Here is a 15,760-nt window from a genome sequence, read left to right on the forward strand (position 1 = left end):
GTCCCATGAATACAACCAGATAACTATCAAATCATCCTAAATACCCCATAAATCAGCCTGAAGACTGACAGAACAAACTCCACAACTAAAGGGAAAGAGGAGGCCATGTTGAAGAAGGTACAAAGAAAGTAGCAAGAGCAGAGCAGTGGTTTGGGGGAAAAATGAATTGCAGGTGCTGTGGGGTCTGGAGGGCTATTGTTGTGGAGAAGGATAAGAGAGGAGTGGATAGGGCAATGCACATGGAGAATGTTTCCCCAAAACCACTGGCTTGGAAAACAAGAGGAGCTGAATTTCATGAGTTCTGACCATCAGCAGTGCCTACAGCCTTGATTTTTAAAGGTCAGCAGGCTTGGCTAGGATAGAGCCATGAGGGCACTGACCTGCTCTGGAGAGAAGACAGGCAAACAACCTGGGGGCAGACAGCATAGAAAGAGTGATCTGAAGAATGCCTGGAACACACAGTGGGGAGATTATTCACTCTTTTCTGAGCACATCCCTGGAGAGGGAGTGTTTACAGAGACACCTCTCTGGGAACAAAAGAGATGGATGGCATCATTTCTGTCCTCTGCTCCTCAGCATAAACACAGAACCACCTTCAGGAAGCAGCTCAGTGCAGACACTGGCTCCCTAATTTGCTTACACAAAGCCCCACTACCCTCTGCTATGGCAGGGCTTCCATTCTCAGTCAAGCTTGCCTCAATCCTAGCATGGCAGGCCCCTCCCCCAGAAGACCAGCACAAACCCCTACCCACAGCACATCTCCCATCCAGGGAGTTCTACAGCACCTCAGTTCTGGTGGAGTTGGTGTCAGGTCTCATTTCACAAGCAGACCAGAACACACTTAGTGAAAACTCACCACATTCAGGCCAAGGAGGAAACACTGTCCACAGCAGGCAAGAAGAGCCTCTGCAGATGACTAGTCTGAAGGATAGGGTGGCCAAAACACAGCAGCAAAGTGCCCACACCAGAGAAAATCCCTTAAGTGCCAGGACCTAGGCACTACATGCCCTCTTCTTCATAAGGCCCTTACTTCAGGAGCAGGAGACATACCTGGCTTTTCTAACCCACAGAAGAAGGCAGAGACTTAGACAAAATGCCAAAGTGGAAGAATTTATCCCAAATGAAAGAACAACATAAAGCCACAGCCAGAAATCTAAGCAAAACAGATATAAGTAACAAGCCTGTTGGAGAATTTAAAGGAACAATCATAAGGATACTCACTGGGCTTGAGAAAAGAAGACATCAATGACAACCTTACCACAGAGACAAAAGAGTTCAAAAAGAATCACAGATTAAGAATGCAATCAACAAGATTGGAAAGAGGCTTGATGCAATGAATAGCAGGCTGGAAGAAGCAAAGGAATAGATTAGTAATACAGAAGACAAAATAATGGTAAACAATGAAGAAAACAGAGAAAAAGAAGAAATATGGAACACAAGAACAGACTTAGGGAACTCAGTGACTCCATCAAACATACTGACATTTGTGTTACAGGAGTCCCAACAGAAGAAGATAGAGAAAAAGGGGCAGAAAATTTATTTCAAGAAATAATAGCAAAAACTTAACTGATCTGTAGAAGGAAACATATCCAGATCCACGAGGCACGTAGAACTCTCATCAAAATCAACTAAAGCAGGCCAACATCAAGACATGTTGTAATTACATTTGCCAAATATGGTGATGAAGGAAAAATCTTAAAAGCAGCAAGACAAAAGAAGTCCTTAACTTACAAGGGAAAACCCATAAAGCTAGCTGGAGATTTCTCAACAAAAATTTGGCAAGCCAGAAGGGAGTGGCACGATATATTCAAAGTGCTGAGTGGGAAAAACCCGCAGCCAAGAATACTCTATCCAGCAAGGCTACCATTCAGAATAGAAGGAGAGATAGTCTCTCAGACAAACAAAAGTTCATGACCAACATACCAGCCCTGCACAAAATATTAGAAGAGACACTTTGAGCAGAGAGACCAAAAGTGACAAAAAAAGGAACAGAGAAAATTTCCAGCAACAATGACAAAACAAGTAACAAAATGGCAATAAATGCATATCAATAAGTATTCTGAATGTAAGTGGATTAAACACTCCAATCAAAAGACAGAGTGACAGAATGGATTAAAAAAAAAAAAAGGACCCATCTATATGCTGCCTACGAGAGACTCATTTTAGACCTAAAGACACCTGCAGATTGAAAGTGAGGGGATAGAGAATGATTTATCATGCAAATAAATGTCAAAAGAAAGCTGGAGTAGCAATATTTAACATCTAACAAACTAGACATTTTTGTTCTTACATTGTTTTTATCCTGCTTTGGTATCATAGTAATACTGGCCCCATAGAATGATTTTAAATGTGCTCCCTCTATTTCATTATTTGTAAGACTTTGATAAAGATTGTCTTTTTTTTTTTTTTTTTTTTAATGTTTGGTAAAATTCACCAATGAAACCATTTGGTCTTGGGCTTTTCTATGCTGGGAGATTGATTCCTAATTCAACTTTCTTCTTGCTACCGGTCTAAGAAGATTTTTTATTTCTTGGATTCAAGACTCATGATTCAATCTTGGCAACTTGTTCATTTTTAGGAATTACCTTGTTTTCCATATTTATCTGATTTGTTATTTTATATAACTGCTTATAATAATCTGATATCACACTATATATTTCTGTGGTACCTGTTGTATTGTTTTCCATTTCTCATTTTGGTTTTCGGGTCTTCTCTCTTTTTTTCTTCAGCTAAAGTAGTTAAAGCATTGCCAATTTTATTTATTTATTTATTTATTTATTTATTTATTTATTTATTTATTTATTTATGAAAAACTGGTCATTACTTTCAATGTTATGTTATTTATTCTGGTCTCTATTTCTGATTCTTCTTTGTTATTTCTATCCTCTGCTAAGTTTCTTCTTTTACTAGTCCCTTGTAGTGTAATGTTGTTTATTTGAAAATTTTTTCTTAATATAAACATTTATGGCATAAATTTCACTCTAAGATCTGCTATGCTGTATCCCATTGGTTTTTGGAATGTCATATTTTCTTTTTCTTTTGTTTTGAGACATATTTTGATTTGCCATTTATTTGGCCCATTGCTTGTGTAGTAGTATGTTAATACTTACATATTAAATATTTAATATTTATATTGTAGATTTTCCACCTTTCTTTTATTTTTGATGTTTAGTTTTGTACCACTGTGGTTGGAAAAAATACTTAGCAGGGTTTCAGTCTTCCTGAATGTGTAATAATTATTATGTCCCTTTTTATGTGATTTAACCAGGCAATTCTTCTGTGTATACTTGAGGAAAACATATGTTCTATTCTTCCTGGGTGGAGTGTTTTACATAAAACTTTTAGAACCATGTATTCTGAAGTGTGCATCAGGTAAAAAATGTTCTTATTGATTCTGCATCTGGATAATGAAATTTGTTGAAAATGAAAAAAAAAAAGCTAGAGCTAAAATTTTAAATTATTTTCCATCCACTAGAGAGAAATCATAAAGCCAAATAAATGTATACTACAAAGATAGAAACCACATAATGAAGAAATAAAAATTCTGCATGTGGTGCAAAAAAAGAGTAAATAAATAAATAGCTTTAAAGTGAAAAAATGTTCAGTAGCATATTCTCTTTATATTCCAACAGTATTCACTGACAAATACATCATTTCAGCCATTTTTACTCTAGCAGGAAGGAGGTGTTTACCCTTGAGGTCCCAAGTGCTTCAGTGGTCTACAAACTTGCATTTCTTCAGTTTCATTTAAAAATCTGACAGTTAAAAAATACTTTCAAAAGTCTAATAAAACCTACAATATAGACTCAAGTGCATTATATTCATAATTAATTTCTAGAACAGTAACACAGTAATTACTGTTATGTGGAGTATTAGTTTTGTGTAGACCTCAGTATAATCTTTATCTCGGATAATGAGACATTATCTTTATTTTCTTCACTGATTTTTATCTTGACTTTTTCCTTCTATGTTATTTTGTAATTTTATCCCCCAGATTTTTCTGTTTCCTCTAACTTTTACTAACATTTCTGTTACAGATTTTTCAGTATATATGTTCTCCCCCTGCCTCATTTCTCCCCCACAGCCCCACCCCCGCCTCATTTCTGTGGATTCTGCCAGGACTGGTGAGTTAGGGAGTCATGATAGATCATTGACAATGGTTGAAATATTTAGTTATTATAGCCTTATTTTTTAGTTTATTGTCACAGAGAAGAGTCATGCTTTGCCACAATATACCTCTTGGGTTCTTTGCAAGAGAGGGATGAATGGATTGTATGGTCTGTTGTTCTGACCCAATGGATAATTCTGCCTAATTTTATTCACAGTAGCCCTGAACTAAATGATCTTCGCAAAACTTTAAATATTCTTTTGCCCCAAAACATGTGACTCCTTTATCCCACATAGCACCATGGCTAATATGCAGGTTCTGGATGGGACAGCTGGAGACCCATATCCCAGAACATGTGACCCAGGACATGTTATTTGCCTTTCTGTATAATATAAAATATATTATTATATGTTATATGATAATATAGCACCCACCCCATAGATTTATGGAGATAGGGATGAGGTATCAAATACGTGCAACAATGCACTGGACTAAGGTAAGCAAAAAGTAAGTGGTAGTACTTTCTATTCTTCTCTTTGTGTCAAATTACCTCAAGCTTGCTTATCTGCGCTTGAACATGGAACTGGAGACAAAAATCTCCTGGGATTAAGTTTCTCTAGGCTCTTTCGATAAATTTCAGTCTTCTCTAGAATAGCATGGCTGGTCTCTCCTGCTTTCTGGTCTTCAGGTCTGGGAAATATATTCCAAACATAGTAACAGAGAGAATATATTTGATAGGATCATATATTAGAATAGTATCTTTTTTATGTAAGAGGATACATTAACAGGTGAGAAATCAATCCACCCTAGGAGAAATAGAAGAGGTAGGTTCTTGTGAAAGCCTCTGGCCTTGCTCCCTTTCATTTAGCTGATTATCTAATTTTAAGTAAATTACTATTAATACCTAGTTAATATATGTTCAAAGGACATTTATTATAATACAATCTTTTTTCTAAAGCCTCTTAGTCTGAAGTAACCAAAAGGAAATAAAATCTTTTATATACCTTAATAAAAAAAGAAAAAGTAAAAAGAAATGCTTTAGATTTTTAACTAGGGCACTGAACAGTACACAGGAAAAGATATTTATTTTGTTCAATAAATATGACACCAGTCCATGGAAATTAAATCACTGTAAACACTTCCAATTTTGATTAGAAATTTACTTTTTTCACCCAAACTTAGACAAAAAAGGATTCCATGTTCTTCTATATTCAATCAAGCCCTAAGCACAATGTTTCCTAAAGGGTTATTTCTAGAAGGTTTGAATGTGAAAAGAGCTATATTCCTGTTGATTTGTACTATAGGAAATCAAGGCCTGCTGATTTCTTCACTCATATTCCAGCACACAGATTCAAGTACAGACAACATACTCTCTCTGTCCCTCTGAGTCCAACATGGTCTTTTTACCAATGACCCTTACAATACACTAGCACTGTGACCCTGCTGTTCAGGTGTTCATCCCAACATCTGTGTGGAGGACAGCTGCCAGGATTGAGCAATATGGCTCTTGGCCAGGAGCTTGGTCACAGTCATCCCACTGTCTACTGGCCCTGTTCAATTTATGAAAAACGAAAGCCCGGAAGACTTTAATAACAGGAATGAGGGCTGTTGCTTGCCGTATTACCAGTGATCAGAAGCAAAATGAATCTTTCAGAGCCAGAAGCTATAAAGCCAACTGGCTAAATTCCACAGAAAACTGATTCTAAGTGTGTTAATTGAGCATAAATTAATGTGAATGCAGTAATGATCCATGTGAATTTTATATGATTGACTATATCATTAATCTCCAAAGCATGAAGAATGCAAACCAACCCCCTTCTCTTCTAAATGATTACTGAAAATACGGGAGAGTTCACTGGATATTTGCATAGTGGAAATGAGGAAGCAGAAGTACGGGGGAGAGTAACCGCTCAGCATTTGGATTACTAAAATTCAGAAGAGCATTATATTGATAACTTCCTCAAAAAGCCAATCTGCTTAATGTAGCATTTATAACACAATTATTTATCAGAAGGATTTTTGGTCTTAATTACAAGATATATTTTATCTATTGAAATTTTCAGAGATAACCATCTTTGAAAATTTATTTATTTGTGGCTTTGCGGTTTTCATTTAAAAAGTGCATTTGAACTGGCTGGTCTTCTTGAAGTTTCTCCCAGTTTGTCACTGAAGTATTTCAGGTGACTTGGAAATAGGAAGACATACATTTTCACAAAACAAAACAGGAAGAAAAAACAACAACAGCTACGATCTAAAGAGTAAGCTATTTCCAGGATGGAGTCTGGGAGACATTTCAATTAAATACAAGGTAAGTGGGAAAAATTGAGAAATTTTTGAGAGTTGAGAAAAATTATCAGGAGCTCATAGTACATGTTTTGCCACTGAAAGTAGAACAAACCTGCTTGTCCTGAAGAATGTCAGGAGCTACTTTATTTCTTCCCACAGTCTTGTTCTAGCCTAGACACCCACGGTGCAAACTAACCAGAAATCAAGGTACCCAGAACTTTACTTCAGGGAAGCTGTGCCATGAGACTGTTCACTGCCCACTTCTCTTCCCCTATACAACAAGCAGAACCCGGCAAGAAGGAAAACGAACCCAGATGAGGTGCTGCAGGAGATGAAGCAGTTAGGGAGGAGCAGGAAACCACACAGGTTGCGGACTGGACTTTCTCCCTTACTCCTTTGGGGGACAATGTCAAAGAACTAAGCATCAGAAGTAGGAGAAAAATATCTCAAGCCAACAAAATGACATCATAGAGAACTTGCATTTCTCAGATTAGAAGAAAAAGGAAACAACGAATTATATTCCTTCGTGTCTTTTTTTTTTTTTCTTCAGAGCCCTTGTCACTACCCAACATAAATTACATATTTATCTGTGTATAGTCTGTCACCCTCTTTAAAATGCTATCTCCATGAGGACAGGGTTTTTCTCCATCTTATTTGCTACCCTATCCCCAGCACTTGCGGCAGAGATCTGCATACAGTGGACACCCAATTGCTGATGGAGGAATGAATCACTGAATAAACTCTGTGCTGAAGACTTATGCTTCCAAGCCTCCCAGACTCTAATTCCAATTTCCTTTTCTAGTTTTAGTGCAACCTGTGTTACAGCCAAGTCTTCACCATTTTTATTCACATTTTTCCCCTAAATTGTTGTTTCATTTCTAGGGCTTGACTATTTTATTGCCTTTATATAAAAGGTCTTTTGAGTTGGCCCACTTAACATGCTAATTATCTGCGAAGTTATAAAATTTTAAGACAGAATTAATCACCTATTTGGCACAGTTTTTAAGAACTTAAACTTCAGATCCATACTTCTGAGTCTATCTTCTTCTCTATTTACTGTGTATGCTTGGGCAAGTTACTGAATCTCTCTGTACATGTGTTTCCTCGTATGAGAGGATGTTACCCACTTCACCAACTTCTTGGGAAGATTTAATTGTATGAAGATAGGAAAATTAAAATCTTAAAGTAAACCTTTGAAGTTTAAGGTTTTCTTTCACTTGGTTATGAAGTTTTCATTTGCACATGATATATTTCCATGAACCCGCAAAGCTATCTCAACTTAATTCTAAATAAAGGTAACTCAACAATTTTTTTCTTTCAAAATAATGTAGGTTACATTTTCAATTCTCAATGGTATAACTTGTAAATAACTTTGCTTTTAGACATTCTACGAACATCACAGCAGAGATACTATAGGTAGAGTGGGTGTGGGTTTATTCAGTGTTGTCTGAACTGGTTAAGAAAACAATCATATGCTTTTATGTGAGAAAGGATTTCATCTATTCCGCCAGCTTTTGTCAATAACACATTTTCAAATACGTTACATGCTATAGAATGAAAAACTGTTTTATAGAGAGTATTTTGTAGATATTTTAGAATGAAAGGACTGAAGCCAAGAAACATTGAATCCATTCATTCACACATTCATTTATACATTTATCCAAACATTTGTTGAATTTCCCTAACATTATTGCTGCAAAACAGAGCAAAATAAAAAATACATGAATTGATGAAAGGAAATCTCTTCACGGTACCATTTAGTTTGGCAAGTAGACAAAATTAAAATATATGTAAGAAATAACAGAGGCAAACCCAGTGAACTGTGAAGACAACCATGAATGGAGCAATTGAGGAAGTAGTCAATCCACCATGTGAAGAGTAGAGAATAATTAGTATAAATTGACCCAAGCAAGTAGTTCCTGAATAACCATTAGAAGAAAGGGCAGAAATTATTTGGGTGAACAATGAGGCAAGAATATTCTAGACAGAGGAGGCAGCGTGTGTAAAGCACAAAGACATGAAAATGCCTAGTGGGTTTAAGGAACTGTTTTTTGGGGGGTGGCCAGGGAAGCGAGGAGAAACCAAATTGCAAACACGGGAAGAGACAAGGTCAGAAAGTTTTTAACACAATGATCTGTATGTGGACATTTCTAGGACCAGAATGAGAGTCCCCTCCTTCCAGAAATTTCAATTGATCCTGATAACAGCTATAGTGATAGAGTGAGGGAACACATTTTTTTGAAACTGTAAGTATGAACCAAAGGTAGAAGATTCCAAATGAATCACCCAGAAGCCTTGACACAAAGAAGTGATTTCTAAGTTCCCCAGAGGGATATTATATATTTGAAGAAACATACACACACACACACACACACACACACACACACACACAGAAAAAGGGGACATTTGGAATTGCACTTTCTTAAGTGTACTTAGGACCACCCAAAAGGACTTACAGATGGTGGGTTAGGTTAATTGAGTCATGTTTAAACTATATTTTGGTCACCCTCAAGATTTTAGATGGGGAAGGAATGCCCAAAAAAGATTTAGAATTTTCTTAGTATTATCTTATCAAAAACTCTTTTACAATATGTAGTTTATATAGTCATTTTTTCATTTAAACTAGCCTTAGTTTATCTTATTTCTAATGAACATTTTGAAACTTTAATTTCTAAAACAAAAACTGTATAATATTGTTCCTTAGAGCTTTTTATTTCTTCACATGATTTTTTGGAAAATTTGGGTATGTCTACAATTGTTCTACTTTTCTTAAAGTCATCAGAGGCAACCTTCACTTTGCATTTCATGCAGCTTTTCTTCCAAGCATTTTGCCACTACAAACAAGGTCTGGTATTTAAAATTGTATTTTTAAAGTAACATACGGGAAAACTGACCTTTACTTGTGGTCTACAGTTCTATGAATTTTCTCCCATGCATATATTAATGTAACCACCAACAGAGAAAAGAACACAGAATAGTTACATCACCACCCACCAAATCTCTCACATTTTATCCCACCATTTTCCACTCTTACTCCCTGGCAACCACTGATCTCTGTTCCATAATTAAAGTTGTATCATTTTAGAGAATATAATATACAAGGAAACATGGAATTTGCAACTTTTTTATACTGGCTTCATTCACGTCAGCATAAGGCCTCAGAGATCATCTGAGATGTTGTGGATACACAAAATATGTTCCTTTTCATTGCTTGGTACTATCGTATAGTATGGACATACCATTTGCTTACTCATTCAACCACCGAAAGATATTTAGGTTGTTTACAGGTCTGGCAATTATGAAGAGAGTTGTCATAAACATTCTTATATAGATTTTTATGTGAATATACATTTTTATTTTTCTGGGGTAAATACCAATGAGTTGGATTGCTGAGTCACATGATAAGTAGATGTTAAACTTAAAAACCTACAAAATTATGTTGGAAAGTGACTACCATTGTGAATCCTCTCAAACAATATATGAAGATTTCTGTTGCTCTGTGTGCTCGTCAGCACTTGGTATTGTCAGAATTTTTTTTAAATGTTATTTATTCTAATAGGTGTGTGGCAATATTTTATGGTTTTAATTTATACTTTCCTAATGGTTTCGATTTTGAACATCTTTTCATATGTTTGGTTTTCATAAGTGTTCTGTGGTAAATATGCATGCAAGTCTTTTGCCCTTTATAATTTGACTTTTACTGTTGCATTTTGAGATGTCTTGATATATTCTGGATACAAGTCCTTTATCATATAGGTGTTTGGGAAATATTTTTGATCTTTCTTTGGCCTATCTTTTCATTCTCCTAAAATTGTCTTTGAAAGAGGTTTTTAATTCTGATGATGTTCGATTTATCTTTTTTTTTTTTCTTTGACGGAATTGCTTAGGTATAAAATCTAAGAAGTCCAACCCTAGGTCATGAAGATTTCATGTTTTATCTAAAAGTGTTAAGGTTTTCTGTTTGACACGTAGATCTATAATCAATCTTGAGCTCACTTTTATATATGGCATGAAGTTCACAAGTGTTAACTTTTCTTTGAATGTGGATGCCCACGTATTCCAAAATCATTTGTTGAAAAGTTTATCCTTTCTTCGTGGAATTGCCTTCATATCTTTGTCAAAACATTGGCCATATTTGTGCAGCTATACTTCTGGACCATCCTTTTTCTTCTGTTGATCTAAGGACCCAACCCTTTGCCAATTCTATACTGTCTTGATTACTGTAGCCTTATCATAATTTTTTAAATAAGGAAGTAAAAATCTCTTTGTTCTTTTTCAAAACTATTTTGGTTATACATGGATCTTTCTCCTTCCTATATACATTTTATTTAATTTATTCTTTAAGATTTATGTATTTGAAAGAAAGACAGCATGGGTGGGAGGGGCAGAGGGAGAGGAAGAGGGAATCTGAAGCAGACTTGGTGCTGAGCATGGAGCCCAATGGCAGGCTCAATCTCATGACCCTGAGATCACGACCTGAGCCAAAAACAAAAGTCAGCCACTTAACCAACTGTGCAACCCAGGCACTCCCTCCTATATACATTTTACAATCAACTTGTCTGTATGAGTAAAAACAAAAATTAAAAAAAAAGAAACTGTTGAGATTTCTTTTGGATTTGCATTAAATCTATTGATTATTTTGGGTTGAAGTAACATCGTTATTATGTTGAATATTCAAATACATGAACATATTTTGTCTCTTCATTGATTTAAGACTTCTTTGATTTGACAGTGTTTTGCATTTCACAGCATTCAGTTTCTATACCTGTTGTATTTATAACCAAATATTTCTCTTTTTTTTTAAATATTTATTTATTTGAGAAAGAGAGAGCAGGGTAAGCTTCAGAGGGAGAGAGAGAATCCTTAAATGGACTCGCCACAGACTGCAGAGCCCAACACAGGGCTCAATCCCAGGACCCTGAGATCATGACCTGAGCTGAACTCAAGAGTAGACCACTTAACCAACTGAGCCACCCAGGAGCTCCAAAATATTTCACTTTTTGAGCTATTGCACGGTTTCCAATTGTTCATTTATACTATATAGAAATGCAATTCATTATGTGTGAATTTGTATCCTACGATCTTGCTAAAATCTTTTTTGTTTGTTTTGGAGATCCTTCAGGGTTTTCTATATAGAACAAATCTGGTGTGCACAAGGGCAATTTTATTTCTTCCTTTTCAATTAGTATGCATTTCCAGTGCATTTAAGTAAAAATAACTCTCATTTAAATATTTCCTAAAATTTCCCAAAACCAGACTGGGTTCAATAGTTATATGACTATGCTGGTTACCTAAGTTATCTTTGGTATGTACTGGCGATTTTTGGTTTTGAGGAATTAATATATTTCATGCAATTCATAAAAATTTTGCATGTTTTTGCATTATTATCATATTGTCTTTTTAACATATCTGGTATCTCTAGTAATATCCCATCTTTCATTCTTGGTATTGATAATTGGTCTTCTATCTTTGCCAGTTTCACTGGAGGTTTATCAATTTCTTTTGACTTTCTCAAAAAATAGCTTTTGTTTTTATATATTTTCTTTTTTTTTCTTCCATTTTCATTTTTGGAAGATTTCTGCTCTTAATTTTTGTATTTTCTTACTTCTACTCACTGAGGTTATGTTGCTCTTCTTTTTCCTAGTTTCTTAAGATTCTTAACTATGTGAAGACTTTTTCCCTTCCTAGCATAAGCATTTAATTCTATGAGTTTCTATCTAAGAACTGCTTTAACTGCATTTCACATTTTGATATGCTGTATTTTTATTTTCACCCTGTTTAAAATACATTCTAATTTCCCCTGAGACTTCTTTGAGTGCCAAATTAAGTATATTATTAAATTTCTAAATATTTGGTCATCTTCCTGTTATCTTTGTTACTGAATTTTATTTTAATACGTTATGACTGGAGACCATACTGTATGATTTCAATTTGTTTCTATTTGTTGAAGTTTGTTTTATGATACATGATATGAGCTATCTCAGTGGAAGTTCCATGTGTATATGGAAAGAAGGTATGTACTGCTGTAGGGGGGTTATTAGAATCAATTAGTTGATGATGCAGTTTAGTTCTTTTATATTCTTGTCCTTTTTCTGTATTAGTTCTATCAATTATGGAGAAAGGCATGCTGAAGTCTATGTGGACTTTTCTACTTATCTTGTCAGTTTTGTCAGTATTAGATTTATGTATATTGAAGCTCTATTGTTATATACAGATGTATATATATGTACTCTATATATACATATTTGGGGTTGTTTTATCTTCTCATGTAATGTTCCCTTTTATCTCTGGTAATTTTTCTTGCTCTGAAGTCTACATTGTCTAAATAATATCACCATCCTAGGTTTCTTCTGATTTATGTATGCATGTATGTTTCCCCCCCATCATTTACATATACTCTACGTACTTCATTATACTTGAAGTGAACAAATGTATTGTAGACATTCCTTTCATGTTTTTAAATCCATTCTGATAATCTTTGTATTTAGTATGTTTAAAACATTTGTATTCATTGTACTAATTGATATAATTGGATTTATGTCCACCATTTAATATTTGTTTTCTGATTGTTCCCTGTTTTTTATATTTTCTTTTCCTCTGCTGCCTTTTGTTTTATTTGAACACCTTTTTAATTTCTATCTGAATTTACCTATTGTGCTTTAGACTATATCTCATTGTAAAGTTTTATGGGTTGCTGTAAGGATAACAATACAAATACTTAGTCTACTTCCATTTCAAATAGAGAATAGAAACCTTATTACTGTATAGTTTTCTATACCTCTCCCGTTTATGATAGTTATCCTAAATAATGCGCTGAGAACATCAAACAATGTTATAATTTTGCTCCTCTCAACTGTCTAATGTATTTTAAAGAATCAAGAGAATAATGCTCTTTTTTTCCCCAAATATTTCCATTTCTATTGCTCTTCATTTCTGATGTATCAAGTTTCCTTCTGGTATCATTTCCTTTTTATCTGACAGTTTTCCTTAAGCAGGGCTTTTAGGGCAGTTTTGACATCACAGAGTTCTATTAGTTTGCCTTTATTTGAGAATGCCTTTATTTCATGTTTATTCTTGGAGATTATTATTACTTGATTTAGAATTCTGGGAAAACAGTTCTTTTATTTCATCACTTTAAAAATACTTTTCTACTTTTCCTGGTCTCAATGATTTCTGGTGACAAATATGCAGACATTCAAACAATTGCTTTTCTTGAATGCTTTCAAAAAATTTTTTTTGCTTTGTTTTTAGTTTCCTGCCTTTCAATTTTACTGTGTTTAGAAATGAATTTCTTTGAATTTATCTGTTTGGGGTTTGCCAAGCTTCTTGAAGCTCTATATTTATGTCCTTCACTGTGTTTGGGAGTTCAAATATTTTTTTCTGCTCTGCACTTTTTTTTTTTTAAGATTTTATTTATTTATTTGAGAGAGGAGTGGGGGGTGGGGAGCAGAGGGAGAGGGACAAGCATACTCTGTGCTGAGCATGGGACCCCATGTGGTGCTCAACCTCAGAATCCTGAGATCATGACCTGAGCAGAAATCAAGAGTTGGCTGCTCAACCGACTGAACCACCCAGGTGCCCCTGCTGTACTTTTTCACCTTGCTCTCTGTAACAGTGATGATGAACGGTTGACCTTAGGAATTATTCCAAAGTTCCCTTAACATCTGTTGCTTTTTTTCTTTTTTTCAATCTTTGTTCTATTGTTCTTTTGCACACTTTCTATCAATCTGTGAAGTTTACTGACTCTCCTCTGTCATTTCCATTCTGTTACTGAGCCCATCTAGTGACTTTTTTCAACATTAATAGTTTCTTCTTTATAATTTTTTTTTTTTTGCTGAAATTATCTTTCCATCACTTTTATGAATGTTCACCTTTGTTAGAATTTTCATATTAGCTTTTTAAACTGCCTAGTAATCCTAAATATCGGGTCATCTAAGTGTTGGCATCTTTTGACTGAATGTTCACATGTGAGTTGATATTTTCCTTGTTACCTATCTGCTGTGTAGATTTCAGTTGTATCCAGGACACTTTGAGTATTAAGTTTTGAGAATCTGGGTTGCATATACATCTTACAGAGAATGTTTAATTTTGTAGCAGGAAGTCCATTCAGTTGGGGTGAGGTCACAAGATTTGACTAGCCTTCTGTGACTTGTGGATTCAAAGCCAATTCCATTTTCAGTCTTTGCAATGCTATTCAAATCTGTCTTGTGTGTGCCCCACTCAGTTATGAGTCTGGAAACCAGGCAGTTGTCTTTAATTAAATTCAATTCTCAATGTCTTCAGTGTGTGCTTTAGCAGCAGATCGACTCATCTGTTAGGGACCCCAGGCATTCATTAAAAGAAAGAGTGCATTAGCTTTCCTGAGCTGCTTCCTCTCTGGGATCTTCCCAGTACTTTCCAATCCCTTGTGATCCCCTTTTTCTCTTGGTTTTCTGGTCAGAAAGCTGGGGATTTATTTATTCAACTCTGGAGCTCTAGGAGTTGCACCCAAGTCAGGGCATTTGGTGGGAGGAGAAAGAGAAAACAAAAGCAATGGGAGTTGGCCTCACCTTCTAATGGCCACAGATACTTCAATCCAAGAGGAAGTTGGCCCATTAGAGTTTAGGTGGCTACAAATAGGCCTTTGATGCTGATGCTTCTCCTACTAGCAAACCATTTTTTTCCTCCTCAAGCCTAAACTAGAGGCCTTTCCCGCGTGTTCCCTATGTCTGCGCTGATGCTCACTTCCACGTTGCAGTCTGTTCTGAATATAGGCCAGGAGATACTGAAGGATAAAAGAAAAGGTAAACATCACCAGTTTGGTGGTGCTTTGGATTAAGGTCCTCTTCTTGAATCTACCTGCCACCATTTACTGTTTAGTGTCCTCAAAGAACTGCACCATGAGTAATTGTTCAGGTTTCATAGATTATTGCATCTTATGGAAAACCAGAAATCCTAGGTTGATGATTTTTGATTCATGATTGCACACAGTTAAAAGTAGAGTCAAACCTGGGGTTCTATTCCTAGCAAAGGAATAGGGTAGCCAGCATAATTATGTAACAAGAAGATTCACATCACCAAACCAGAGTATCTTTTCACTGAGTTAATGGATATTAATGTACCCACATGGCATTATATGGAAATGATGTAATTTTTATTTTTTAAATTTAATATTGGTTCCAGGATTTTATACTCTTTTTTAGTTATGATCTGAGTCCTATCCAAGAGTTATAAATTAATGCACTTCTTGGATTATTTTTTTTAAGATTTTATTTTTTTATTTATTTGAAGAGATAGAGACAGCCAGCGAGAGAGGGAACAGAAGCAGGGGGAGTGGGAGAGGAAGAAGCAGGCTCATAGCAGAGGAGCCTGATGTGGGGCTCGATC

This window comes from Ursus americanus, chromosome 10, assembly GCF_024610735.1.
Source record: "Ursus americanus isolate L20-20 chromosome 10, mUrsAme1.1.p, whole genome shotgun sequence".
Taxonomy (NCBI): Eukaryota; Metazoa; Chordata; class Mammalia; order Carnivora; family Ursidae; genus Ursus; species Ursus americanus.